Source organism: Ranitomeya variabilis, chromosome 1 (genome assembly GCF_051348905.1).
Source record: "Ranitomeya variabilis isolate aRanVar5 chromosome 1, aRanVar5.hap1, whole genome shotgun sequence".
NCBI classification, from domain to species: Eukaryota; Metazoa; Chordata; class Amphibia; order Anura; family Dendrobatidae; genus Ranitomeya; species Ranitomeya variabilis.
The window spans coordinates 435,431,198-435,443,236 of record NC_135232.1 but is presented as its reverse complement, the minus strand read 5'-3'; the positions used below and the strand labels follow the sequence as shown (position 1 = coordinate 435,443,236).

The following is a 12,039-nucleotide window of genomic DNA, read 5'->3' as shown; positions in this document are numbered from 1 at the left end:
GCAATCCGGACGATGGACACGCACCCTTAAGGCGCCTCAGGCACATCTGCTTTGGGCTCCGGCACATAAGACGCCTCAGGCACAGATCCGCTGTCTCCTAGAGAAGCCAGGAGCTCGGCACAGTGCGCACTCCTGTGTGTGTCAGGGTCAGGAGAGAAAGGAGCGACCACCCACCGTACGGCCGACAGCCATGGACCCTGTATGGGGAGAAGGGAGAGATTACACCCGCAGCCACTGTGCGGAGCAATAACCGCCATATGTACACGTGACCTCAGCCCATACACGGCCCTGCTCCGCTCTCACCACACATCTGCAATACCCTGTGTGACCGCTGCACGGCGCGACCAGTCAGGAGAGCACACTGCGTGACGTCACAAGTCAGCTGAGCGCAGGGAGCCTTCCCGGAGACAGGTGGGCGTGGTTACCGCCTATAAGAGCGGAGGCGGCCGAGCAGCAGACATTCCTCCCTTTCTCCTCCCTGCAGAGCACACGTGAGTGCTGAGACGGCAGCTGCGGTAGTTTGGCAGCAGGGGGCGGTGTCTCCCCTTTGGTGGTGACTGTGCTTTTTTTTTTTTGTAGGTTTTCACTTCGCAACATGGCTGAGACGGTGCAGCAGCAACAGGTAACAACTACTTATGTAATGGGGGATAGTAATGTGCAGTGATGCTGGGGGGCTGCTGTCATTACCCTGGAGTATATAGGTGTTACAGGACATGGATTGTGTTCTGACCCCCTCCCCTCCTGTAGTGGTTACCAGTTCATAGTGAGCTCTCTGTATTTTCTGATTTCTCCATCACTATTAGTCCTGCAGTTAGATGGCTCCTGTGTCTAATTCCAGTGTTATGCTGTAGGGTCACTACTATGGTATCACCATGTGCTAAGGTGAGCCCCCACTGTGTACATGACCCATGTGCCCCCTTGTCCTGTGGGAGATGCCCACTCATGCAGGATATTGGCAGCTAGGTGTGGTGCTCTCCCATATGATGGTGCATGGTCCCAGGTTCTGCTGTGGCTCCCTCAGGCTGGGCCTGGTGCAGATCTCTAGTTCTCAGCACTTTCCTGTGTCCTCAGTGAGGATTATGCCCATGACTGATCTGTAGCTCGGTGTCAGTGTCAGATCTGTAATGGGGGTTCTATAGGGGTAAACGATCCGTCACTATCTCTGTATGTAGCTGGCGGTCCTTGTATGCTCTTTATGGAGGTCTTACTGAAGTCTATTTCTCACATAATCATAATTAGTACATTACTGTCTGTCCAACTCCTCCATGTTTCTCTCCCCCTTAGAATGTGGTGGTAAGGCTGATAAACCTCCCACTGGTGAGCTCTACATATGACCTGGTGTCCTCTGCCTACGTGACCACTAAAGACCACCATCCCTACCTGAAGTCTGTATGTGACATTGCAGAGAAAAGTGTGAGGAGTATCACGTCTGTGGCCATCACCGGAGCCATGCCAATCTTGCAGAAACTAGAGCCTCAAAGTAGGTTTAGCTTCTTGTGGGTGTTCCCCTAGCATCTTATGTGGAACACTCTCGTCTGTATCTGTGGGGGTTTTACTGTATTGGGCTGAATCTCTGCTGATTAGTGGTTTTTATTTAGTGCTCTAGGCTGTTTTCCTGCACATTGAACTGTAATGTGGTCTGTTATAAATCAGCAGAGATCGTGGAAGGAGAGATGGTTGCAGAACTGTTAGGCCTCATTCAGATGTCTGTTACCCATTGTTGAAAGCAAACAAAACTTGTATCAATTTTACTGCGATGGAGTTCACATGTCCATGCAAAATGTGTGTGGTGTTTTTTTTTTTTTTTTTTAAGCTGTCACCATGACAAGGACCACATTGAACGCAATTAAAAAAAAAAAAAACAAATCCTAGCTTTACCATAAATGTGATTATACATGAGCTTTGTGTAGAGGTAATGGTGATCACTAGTGTCATTATACATAGGAGCTCTGTATAGGTAACACTGACTCGCCAGTGACTTCTCTAGTTTAAGTCCTTCATCTTCCTCCAGTGCACACAGCGATTACTTCTTCCAGTCAAGACTCGTTTCTACAGAGAACAAGCTATCCAGGACACATTCCCCAATTTTTCCCTAACATCTACGCTATGCCAGATGGAGGGGGGAAGCAACTGTCGCCCTGCACAGCAACTGGGCCTCTCCTCCCCGGACTGAACTGTATCCTCAAATATCCCCATTCTGGATCCCACGGTGTAACTTGACAGTTTCTCCTTATCTGGTTGAGGTCCAGCTGTGTTCTGAGATGCCAACCATCGTTCTGACGTATGACAGTGGCGACGTGTGTGTGGTCAGCTGCTGGCCTGTGATTGGCTGGCGGCTGTCTCTGCATTACAAAAGGTTCGTCCTGTACGGCATTAGATCTGAACTGTCTGAGAACACACATTCAGTTACTGAGCTGGCAGGATCCTGGGGGGCTTGGTGAGCAGAGGGGGCCCGCTCTGGGCCCCATATGCCAGTAAGGGCTGTAATGCCATGATGGCGGACCTGTAAAGGGAAAAAAAAAAAAAAAAAACTGATGCAAAGCTGACACCAGTAGTACTCATTCCATTTATGTAAATGAGGTCTTATATGCACAGGGGGCTAACTGACTCCTCAGAATAGTGAATCTGTTACCAGCGTTTTGTTACCTCATCTGAGGTACCATCCTAAGGGTATGTGTCCACGTGCCGTTTTACGTCCGGAATAGCAGCGGATTGAACGCTGCGTGGAGCCGCAGCGTTCATATGTTACAGCATAGTGGAGGGGATTTTATGAAATCCCATCTCCTCTATGCGTGGTAACATGCGGCCCTGCGATTCTGGACTTGTGGCGCGTCTTTATAGATCGCAGCATGTCCGTTTACCTTGCTGCGCCGCCGCAAGGTAAAACACAGGGCCCTATGTGTGGGGTGCAATGATACCAGATGTGTGCAATGAACACATCGGCATCATCGTGTCTCCAGAAGGGGGCGGAGCTTTGGGCAGAGCGAGTTTGCCGCTCTGTCCAAACCGCCGGCCATCCTGAAAGTGGACACATGCCCTAAGGCTAGATTCCCATGATCAAGAAGCCGTGTATTTCTGCTGTGTTCTAATCACGCCGGTAAATCCTCATGTGTCCACTGAATAATGCAGATTTACCACATCCAATATCTATAGCGTCTCTTCAACAAATTGTTATGCTGTGTCTCGTAAACCTGCACCGCATGACAACTTCTACCACATCAAATGGCCACACAGTGGGCATGGAATTTCTATAAATTGCTTGTACTGTAAAACACAGCGTTATGAATGCAGCTTAAGGGCCCTTCATCCAAAACGCTGCTATTCCTGATTGTGGGCAAGCAGCCTAATTCTAGCAATGTATCGCTTGTTTTCTGGGTGCAGCAGTTGTGATCAGTGTTTGCTAGTTTACCTCTCAGTGTATATTGCCAGTAAGCTACCAATCCGTGCTGGGGGTGAGGTTGGACCAGAAGATGTCCAGGCTGCTATGTCTGCAGTGATCTCCTACTGATAAAATACCTGTTGTGACACATTGCTGAAATCCGTGTCTCTGCCACTACCTCATGCTGCCCTCAAATTGCACATCAAAAGCCTGCTGACAATTCCATTCACCTCATTCGGCAGCCTGATGTATAGTGCAACCCATGCTAAAGAAGGTTAACTAAAATGCCCTCAATGGGGAGAAAATAAGCCCTAAATGGCTTTCCTCTCTAACCAGAAATCCAAGACCATCTTAACTGTAACTTTTCCACTCTGGCCATGACACCCAGACTTTTAGGTAATTGCCTACTTCCTAGATCGCACCAGTCCTAGTAATACTCAGATCTCTGCTGTACACAGATGACTATTGCATCAATGTCCATTTCTTCTCCTTAGTTTCTGTGGCAAACAATATGGCCTGTGTTGGACTGGACAAGATTGAGGAGAAGTTGCCTATTCTGCATCAGCCTCCTGGAAAGGTAAGCTGCTAAAATGATGGCGACCCTTAAATTTCACTTCATGTTAGATTACACAAGTGCCATCTTGTATATCTTAGGTTGTGGCTAATGCCTCAGAAGCCGCTGTTGGTGCCAGAGATGCTGTAGTCCATAGTATCACAGGAGTAGTGGATAAAACTAAGGGAGCTGTGCAGGATGGTATGGAGATGACTAGGGCTGTTGTACATGGCAGCATTAACACTGTCCTGGGAAGCCGTGTCGTGAAGATCATGAGCAACCGTGTGGATTCTGCACTAACAAGGTCTGAATCTCTAATGGAACACTACCTGCCACCAACACGTGAGGAGTTGGGTAAGCCAAAATCTACCAGGCCTGCCAACTTGTGTGCCCAAGGGAGATTGACTTGATGAGGCAGTCCAAATACTAGCTTGTCTGGGTTTCTTTACAGAATCTCTTCATCGAAGGTTTTATCCTTCACACTTTATATAGCACTGAACTGCTCATTGTGACTTTATTCGGACTCCCATGACAGCACCACGAGAGAGGGGATCCGCCCCTTTAGGAACAGGAAACCCACAGACACAAAAGGGCGGCACCTCTCCCATGCATCAGTTGGTTTCCTGTTCCTAACGGGACGGGATCCTGCAGATTTCACAAAAGGATCCCAGGCCGGCCGGCCGACTCAGGTAGCGAGGGGGTCTCCTACCTCGGCCGGTGCGGGGTTCCTGGTAGATGTCGCAATGGTCCTGGCAGGGCTGCATGTGGCGACATTCCAGCAGGGAGCAGCCACCGGTGGTGTCCTGTCTCCGGGCCAGCGCCGGGTGAGTATATCCCCTGAGTCTCCTCCTTCTGGGGTGGCTGGGGCTCAGGTATGCGGCGGTGCTCGGGGGCGCCATCCGGGAGTGCTGCGGCTCTGTCCGGCGTCCTCGCCGCTCTGTGCGCCGATACTGAAGCGCTGGGAGCCCGGGTGACGCCGGGGGAGGAGTCGGCGGTCACTTCCGGGTTCCGGGGTCCTGCGCATGCGCAGTGAGTCTAAGATGGCGGCGCCCACCGGTAATAGCATCGCCGGCGTTCTGGGCCCCGGGGCTTACCGCCTGCGCCAGGGGGAGGCCGAAAGAAGTAATCAGGGGAGCGCTAGGCACAGCTGCTGACCGGAGGAGGGGTTATAAAAGGAACTCCAGATCGTGATCCCTTGCTTCTGGCCTCATATGGTGAAGATGGAGGACGAGCACGTGCAGTTGCTGCAAGAGGTGTCCCAGAAGCCCAAAGGGAAGGATCGCGACAGGAGGAGTAGTGAGTCTGGCCACAAAAGCACCTCCAGACAGGGGTCTGGAGCATCAGCCAGTGGAAATCCCCCTCGTATTCCGGTACTTTTTTCTCTGGGCAGCGCTGGTAAGTGATCTTCGTGAAAGTTCACCCAGTGACATGATTCCCCTCATATGTTCCATTATAGGGGAAGAAATGTGCCGGGAAGGCGAAACACAGGGAATGTGGTATCTGCGGGGTTCCCCTACCTGATTCGTGCCCCAAAAAGTTATGTGGGCCCTGTATCCAGCAGACGGTGAGGTCTCAGGAAAGGGGAGAGGGGGAGAGCATTATATCTACAGGAGTTAGATTGCTTTACTTACCCCCCTCAGGTAGCGGAGGAATCCCTTACTATGACCACCAGCCTGAAGGAGTTGATCAGAATGGAGGTCAGACAATCCTTGAAGGGTCTTTCTCAAGGAGGAAGCTCTAAGTCCAAAGCTCCGTTACTCTCCGATTCTTCAGTAGAAGAGGATAAGGAGGAAGTTTTTTCCGGTTCAGCTGCGTCTTCCTCTTCCTCGGATGAGGACACCGCCCGCTTCTGTCTACCCCTTGAACGAGTGGATAAGCTGGTTAAGGCGGTCAGAGGAACGATGGGCATAACGGAACCGAGACCCCAACTTTCCAAGGAGGAAATTATGTTCAGTGGGTTGGAGCAGAAAAAACGGAGAGTCTTCCCGCTCAATGAAAAAAATCCAGGATCTCATCAATAGAGAGTGGAAAAAACCCGAAAGAAAGGGTTCTTTACCTCCAGCGCAGAAGCGCAGATATCCATTCGATGATCCTGCAGTCACCAACTGGGAAAAAGCCCCTAAGTTGGATGCGGCAATAGCCAAAGTAGCTAAACGAGCCTCTCTCCCTTTTGAGGACATGGGGACCCTTAAGGACCCCCTTGATAGAAAAGCGGACACCTTTCTAAAAAGTACCTGGGAGATGGCGGCCGGCTCTTTAAGGCCTGCGGTGGCTTCAACCTGTACAGCCAGATCAATGATGGTCTGGTTGGAACAGTTAGAGACTCAGTTAAAAGAAGGTGCATCAAGGGACTCTATTTTGTCTGCCTTACCACTGATCCAAGAAGCGGCTGCCTTCTTATCAGATGCATCTATTGACTCTGTCAAAATGGCGGCTAGAGCAGCAGGTCTCTCGAATGCGGCCAGGAGGGCTCTTTGGCTGAAATGTTGGCCAGGCGATATACAATCAAGGTCAAAACTCTGCATCATCCCTTGTAAAGGGGAATACCTATTCGGGCCCACCTTAGACGAACTCCTAGAGAAGGCGGGAGATGACAAAAAGAAGTTCCCCAATCTGCTGGGGTCCTACCGTCGTCCCTTTAATAAAAGAAGGTTCGGTCGCGGAGGGAAGCGTACCTTTTCACCTTCAAGGGATCGGTCTAGGTGGGATGACAGACGTAGACGAGGTACGGGATATATGTTCCGTCGTTCCTCAAAAGAAAGGAAGAAGGAGGACAAATGACTAGGAGCCCCGGTGGGGGGTAGACTTTTACATTTTGGTTCAGAATGGTCACAGATCACGAATAGTATCTGGGTGCAAGATACTATTTCTCGGGGTCTTACTCTTGAGTTCTGCCATACCCCACGGGATAAGTTTATGTTAACTCCATTACGTTCTAATCCTCTAGAGCAATCTGCTCTGGAAGAAGAGGTGTGGTCTCTCTGTTCAAAAAATGTCCTTACACAGGTTCCAGAGGCTGATAGAGGGAAAGGTTTCTATTCTCCCTTGTTTCTTATCCAGAAGCCCGACAACACGTATAGGACCATCATAAATCTCAGACATCTTAACAGTTATTTGGTTAAGCATACCTTTAAAATGGAGTCCATCAGCTCGACAATAAAAATACTGTTCAAAAACTGCTTTATGGTGGTAGTCGATTTAAAGGATGCCTATTACCACGTACCTATTCATGTGGATTTCCAGCAGTTCTTGAGGCTGAATAGGGATAATTTATCAGCAGGCGTTCCCTGGATGATAGATGTGTCCCGGGTTGTGACTACGGATGCCAGCTCCTCAGGTTGGGGGGCTCACATGAATGACATTGTAGTGCAAGGCCAATGGGAACCATACTCAACGTCCTCTTCCAATCAGAGAGAATTATTAGCAATCGAGTTGTCGGTTAAAAACCTCATGTATCTGCAGGGCCACCACGTCAGGATCCTCTCAGACAACCGGGTAGCAGTCTCCTATATAAATCATCAAGGAGGGACACGCTCCGAGGCTCTGATGCAGATCACAGATCGTCTCCTCCGGGTGGCAGAAGAGAATTTACAATCTTTGACTGCTCTGCACATCACAGGAAAAGACAACATAAAAGCGGACTTTCTCAGCCGCAATGTCCTAAAACAAGGAGAATGGTCTCTAAATGGAGACATCTTCAGACAGATTGTCCGCTTGTGGGGTCAACCGGTGGTGGACCTATTCGCCACAAGGGAGAACAAAAAAGTAAAAAACTTTTGTTCCTTAAATCCCAGGGAAAATCCACTGGCAGTGGATGCATTCCTCATAAAATGGGATTTTTCTCTGGCCTACGCCTTCCCGCCACTGAACCTACTACCTCTAGTGGTGAGGAAAGTCAGAGAAGATCGGGCGAGACTCATTCTGATTGCTCCCTTTTGGCCCAGGAGAACCTGGTTTTCATGGCTCAGGATGATGTCAGTGGGCGATCCCTGGGTACTCCCAGACATCCCAAATTTGCTTTCCCAGGGGCCGATACTCCATCCACAAGTGAAGGGACTTCATTTGACGGCTTGGATTTTGAGCGGTCATTGTTAGAAAATAAAGGCTTCTCTCCTAAATTAGTCGATACCCTTTTAAGAAGTAGAAAGCCGATAACAACAAAAATCTACTCCAGAACCTGGAGAAAGTTCTTAACTTCCTCAAAATTTAATATTAATGATGGTGTACCAATACGTCAAATATTGGAATTTTTGCAAAGAGGGTTAGAGTTAAAACTCTCCACAAGCACTTTAAGGGTACAAGTTTCAGCACTTGGAGCCCTGTTTTCATGTAATATTGCGGGTAACTACTGGGTGTCGAGGTTCATTAAGGCGGTCGGTAGAATTAGACCACTGTATAGAAACAAAATGGTGCCATGGGATTTAAATCTGGTCCTTTCTTCTTTGACAAAGCCTCCTTTTGAGCCGTTGAATGAAGCCTCAGTCAGGATGTTATCTCTCAAAACAGCTTTCCTAATAGCTATAACATCAGCTCGCAGAATAGGAGACATCCAGGCGCTCTCTAGAAATCCCCCGTATACAGAATTTCTTCAGGATAGAGTTATCCTTAGACCGGACCCAGCCTACTTACCGAGTAGTATCACAGTTTCACAGATCGCAGGAGATAATTTTACCTTCATTTATCCCTAATCCTTCTAACCCGAAAGAAAGTGAGCTCCATACCTTAGATGTCAGGAGATGCCTTCTTCAATATATCTCGGTCACTAATGATTGGAAGAAGGATAATGCACTATTCCTGTCTTACCAAGGTCCAAGGAAAGGGGCTAGAGCTTCTAAATACATATTAGCAAAATGGATTAGGGAGGCTATCTCTCTTGCTTACACGACAGGTGGGGGTCCAGCTCCGCAGAATCTGAGGGCACATTCCACCCGAGCCATGGCGTCATCCTGGGCAGAGAGGTCTGGAGTGTCGGTCGACCAGATATGTAAGGCGGCCACATGGTCATCCCCTTCTACCTTCTTTAAGCACTATAGGTTAGACTTGGGGTTCTCCTCAGATCTCACCTTCGGGTTAAGGGTGCTGCAGGCTGTGGTCCCTCCCTAAAAATGGCTTACATCTCTGTAAATCTCTCGTGGTGCTGTCATGGGAGTCCGAATAAAGCATTAAGCTACTTACGGGTAGCGGCATTTTTCGGAGGCCCATGACAGCACCCTTAGTTCCCTCCCTTTTCACGTGGGGTTGCACATCCTGGGTTTATAATCAACCAGATAATTTAAAGAAGGAATGTTATCTTCTCACATGTATTACTTTATTAAAAATCATTGTGTTCAATTGTATGCAATTTTGTGTTTGCTTGTCATTAACTGCGGTTAGTCCTCTCAGGCTCTGTAATCCAACTGATGCATGGGAGAGGTGCCGCCCTTTTGTGTCTGTGGGTTTCCTGTTCCTAAAGGGGCGGATCCCCTCTCTCGTGGTGCTGTCATGGGCCTCCGAAAAATGCCGCTACCCGTAAGTAGCTTAATGCTTTCTACCCAGTTACTACTTTTCTCTAATTTGTAGTAATGCCAGTCTTTTTCCCTGCACAGTCCTCCCTGTAACTCCTTACCCTTACCCAACAGCTTCACTTCTTCTCCCACCAGGGACTCAGTGACAGGGAAGTGACTTCCTGTTTCTACATAGACTCGCTGAAGCCTTCTACTTTTTTTTTTTTTTTTTTTTTTTTTTTTCTTTTAATAAAATACATTATGTCCTAATGGAAGAGTTAGCTGGGTAGATGGCAAAATGAGCAATTGTAAGCGCACAGTAAAGTAGGATTACATTATAATAAAAGGATAATCATTGCTGGGAGTGCTTCAAGAACCTTCCCTGTTGTCCTTATGTTGACTATATGGGCATAACTTCCTTCTTAATTACAGCTAAGGAAGCAATGAAGACAGAAGGCTTTGAGGTGTCCCAAGATGAGCCTGGTTACTACGTGCGCCTGGGGTCCCTCTCTACTAAGGTCCGCAAGCGTTCTTATCAACAGGCTTTGACCAGAATCGAGGATGCAAAATGCAGGAGTCAAAAGGCCATTGCTCAGTTCCAGAGCACTGTCAGCCTGGTTAGTAAATGTACTTGTAGCCTTAAACATCTGTCATAGCCTTCATGAATGCAGCTTCTCTTTAATGTTGATTGACATGTGGGAGTACCAGTCAAACATGACAGTTCTTGGCAGTAACTGTTATAGGGGGATTTATAACACAGATGTATTGCATATACTTGCACCTTCCCCATCCAACCAGTCTTCCACGAACCCAAGTAAATGTATTGCTTTCTTTAAGCTTGATTACGCAAGAAAAAACCTGAATGATGCAAGTCTGAAGATCCATGATGCCCAGGAGAACATGTTCAACAAATGGGTGGAGTGGACACGCATCTCAGGAGAAGATGCTGGTGGGGACACTGAGGGTGCAGAGGTAATGATATTCCCCCATAAGGCTTATTCTAGGCATCACTTGTGTATTAAAATATAACCTGTCAATTTCCATTTACAGCAAATCGAATCCCGTGTACTGACTATTGCCCAAAATCTCACTCGGCACCTGCAGACTACATGTTTGTCTCTGGTCTCCAGCGTACGAGGTCTTCCACAGAACATTCAGACCAAGGTTCATAGTGTTGGTGCCATGGCTGCTGATGTCTACCAAAATGTTCACTTTGCCCTCATCCTTCAGAGAAATGCCTGCCAGCTTCTTAACCACCACAAAGGACAAGTTCTCAAGTAAAGGCTAGTATGGATGATATTCTGAACTACATCATAAACAACACTACACTAAATTGGCTGGTTGGTGGTTTTTATCCCCAACTGGCAAGTAGCCAGCATGAGGAGCAAGAAGCAGATGTGGAGATTCCATTAAAGAGGAGTAAAATCCATGCTTCTGGTGAGACACATGATCACTGTAATGGATAAATGCAATCTTGATCTGAGGTCCAGTAACTGGCAATAGACCATGTGGCAGGAGTTCTCTTTAACACTGGATTTGGTTTAACTCTTTGGATGTTTTTGCTGCTATTCACAAATCTGGTATCGCTAATGTATGGGCCCCCTCCCCCACACTGTCCACTATTTTGTGCACTTCAGTAATAATAAAATGCTGTGACATGTAATATCTGGTTTTGACTTGTACTCATTGTGTTGTGACTTCAGGGTTTTTCCCCCTACTCATATAATGAGATGACTAGCCTTGGTCTGTGGCCAGTACTACCTAGTAGCTTCGTATGCTCTAAGGGCCTCTGGAAGGTTTAGTGGCTATAGGGGAGGGGGAAATCTTGATGGATGAGCTCTTGGGAGGCTTGGGCTTAAGTCACTTATGAAGGCTTTGTCCTTGGATATTTACACTTTCATCTAATCTGTAATACAACATTATGTTGCTGGAGGGCCTAAATCGTCGTGCGACGGTTGCGTCGTGTTTTGGTGGACCGCCGGCACAAAACGTTACATGCAACTTTTTTTTTTTTTTTTTTTTTTTTCACAGTATGCGTCAGGCCGATGCAGCGCGACGGCCCCGTACCGACGCTAGTGTGAAAGCAGCCTTAGGTGTCTAAACTGATGTTCTGAAGTAGGGGTGTCGCTCCTTGTCACAGAGGGCCACATCAGCATGGTTTGCCTTCACAGGGTTGCTTATAACTGTTAAAGGCTCATGCAGACATCTATGCAATGCACGACTGGCTCTAAGCGTTCTGTTGTGAGGATGAGAGCTGTGCCAGAGATCAATAGTCCAAGATCGGCTGTTCCCTATACTGAATACTGGCTGCATCTGTTCTGATTAAAAGATGTCACCTGCTCCCTTCTGCCACTACCTCCCTCCTTTTGGGTAAGTGCTGGCTGACTAGGTCTACTTATCAAAGATGGAACCAGTTCCCTGTGCTGGCTCTGATATGCACTGGCTTTATCGATGTAATATGGTCTCCTCTTTCCAGATCAGTGAAGGCACAAGTGGCATCCATAGAAAGTGGTCATAAATACACTAGTGTCCATTGAAAGCAGGAAGTCTACATCTCTGCACACCATGAGCAAGCTGTGGATTAATGTCCCACACTGCCCCATTAGGGCAGCCAGTACTTCGGT

The 12,039-nt window shown here is 48.0% G+C and overlaps 1 pseudogene across 1 annotated transcript; it reads left to right on the top strand.

The window, feature by feature from the left end:
- Positions 1 to 412: 412 nt before the first annotated feature.
- Positions 413 to 11,078, top strand: LOC143763803 (perilipin-2-like; annotated as a pseudogene). Its single transcript, XR_013212820.1, has 8 exons — positions 413 to 491; positions 580 to 622; positions 1,285 to 1,480; positions 3,874 to 3,956; positions 4,034 to 4,286; positions 9,848 to 10,032; positions 10,253 to 10,387; positions 10,466 to 11,078. The product of XR_013212820.1 is annotated as a perilipin-2-like (transcript).
- The last annotated feature ends 961 nt before the right edge of the window (positions 11,079 to 12,039 follow it).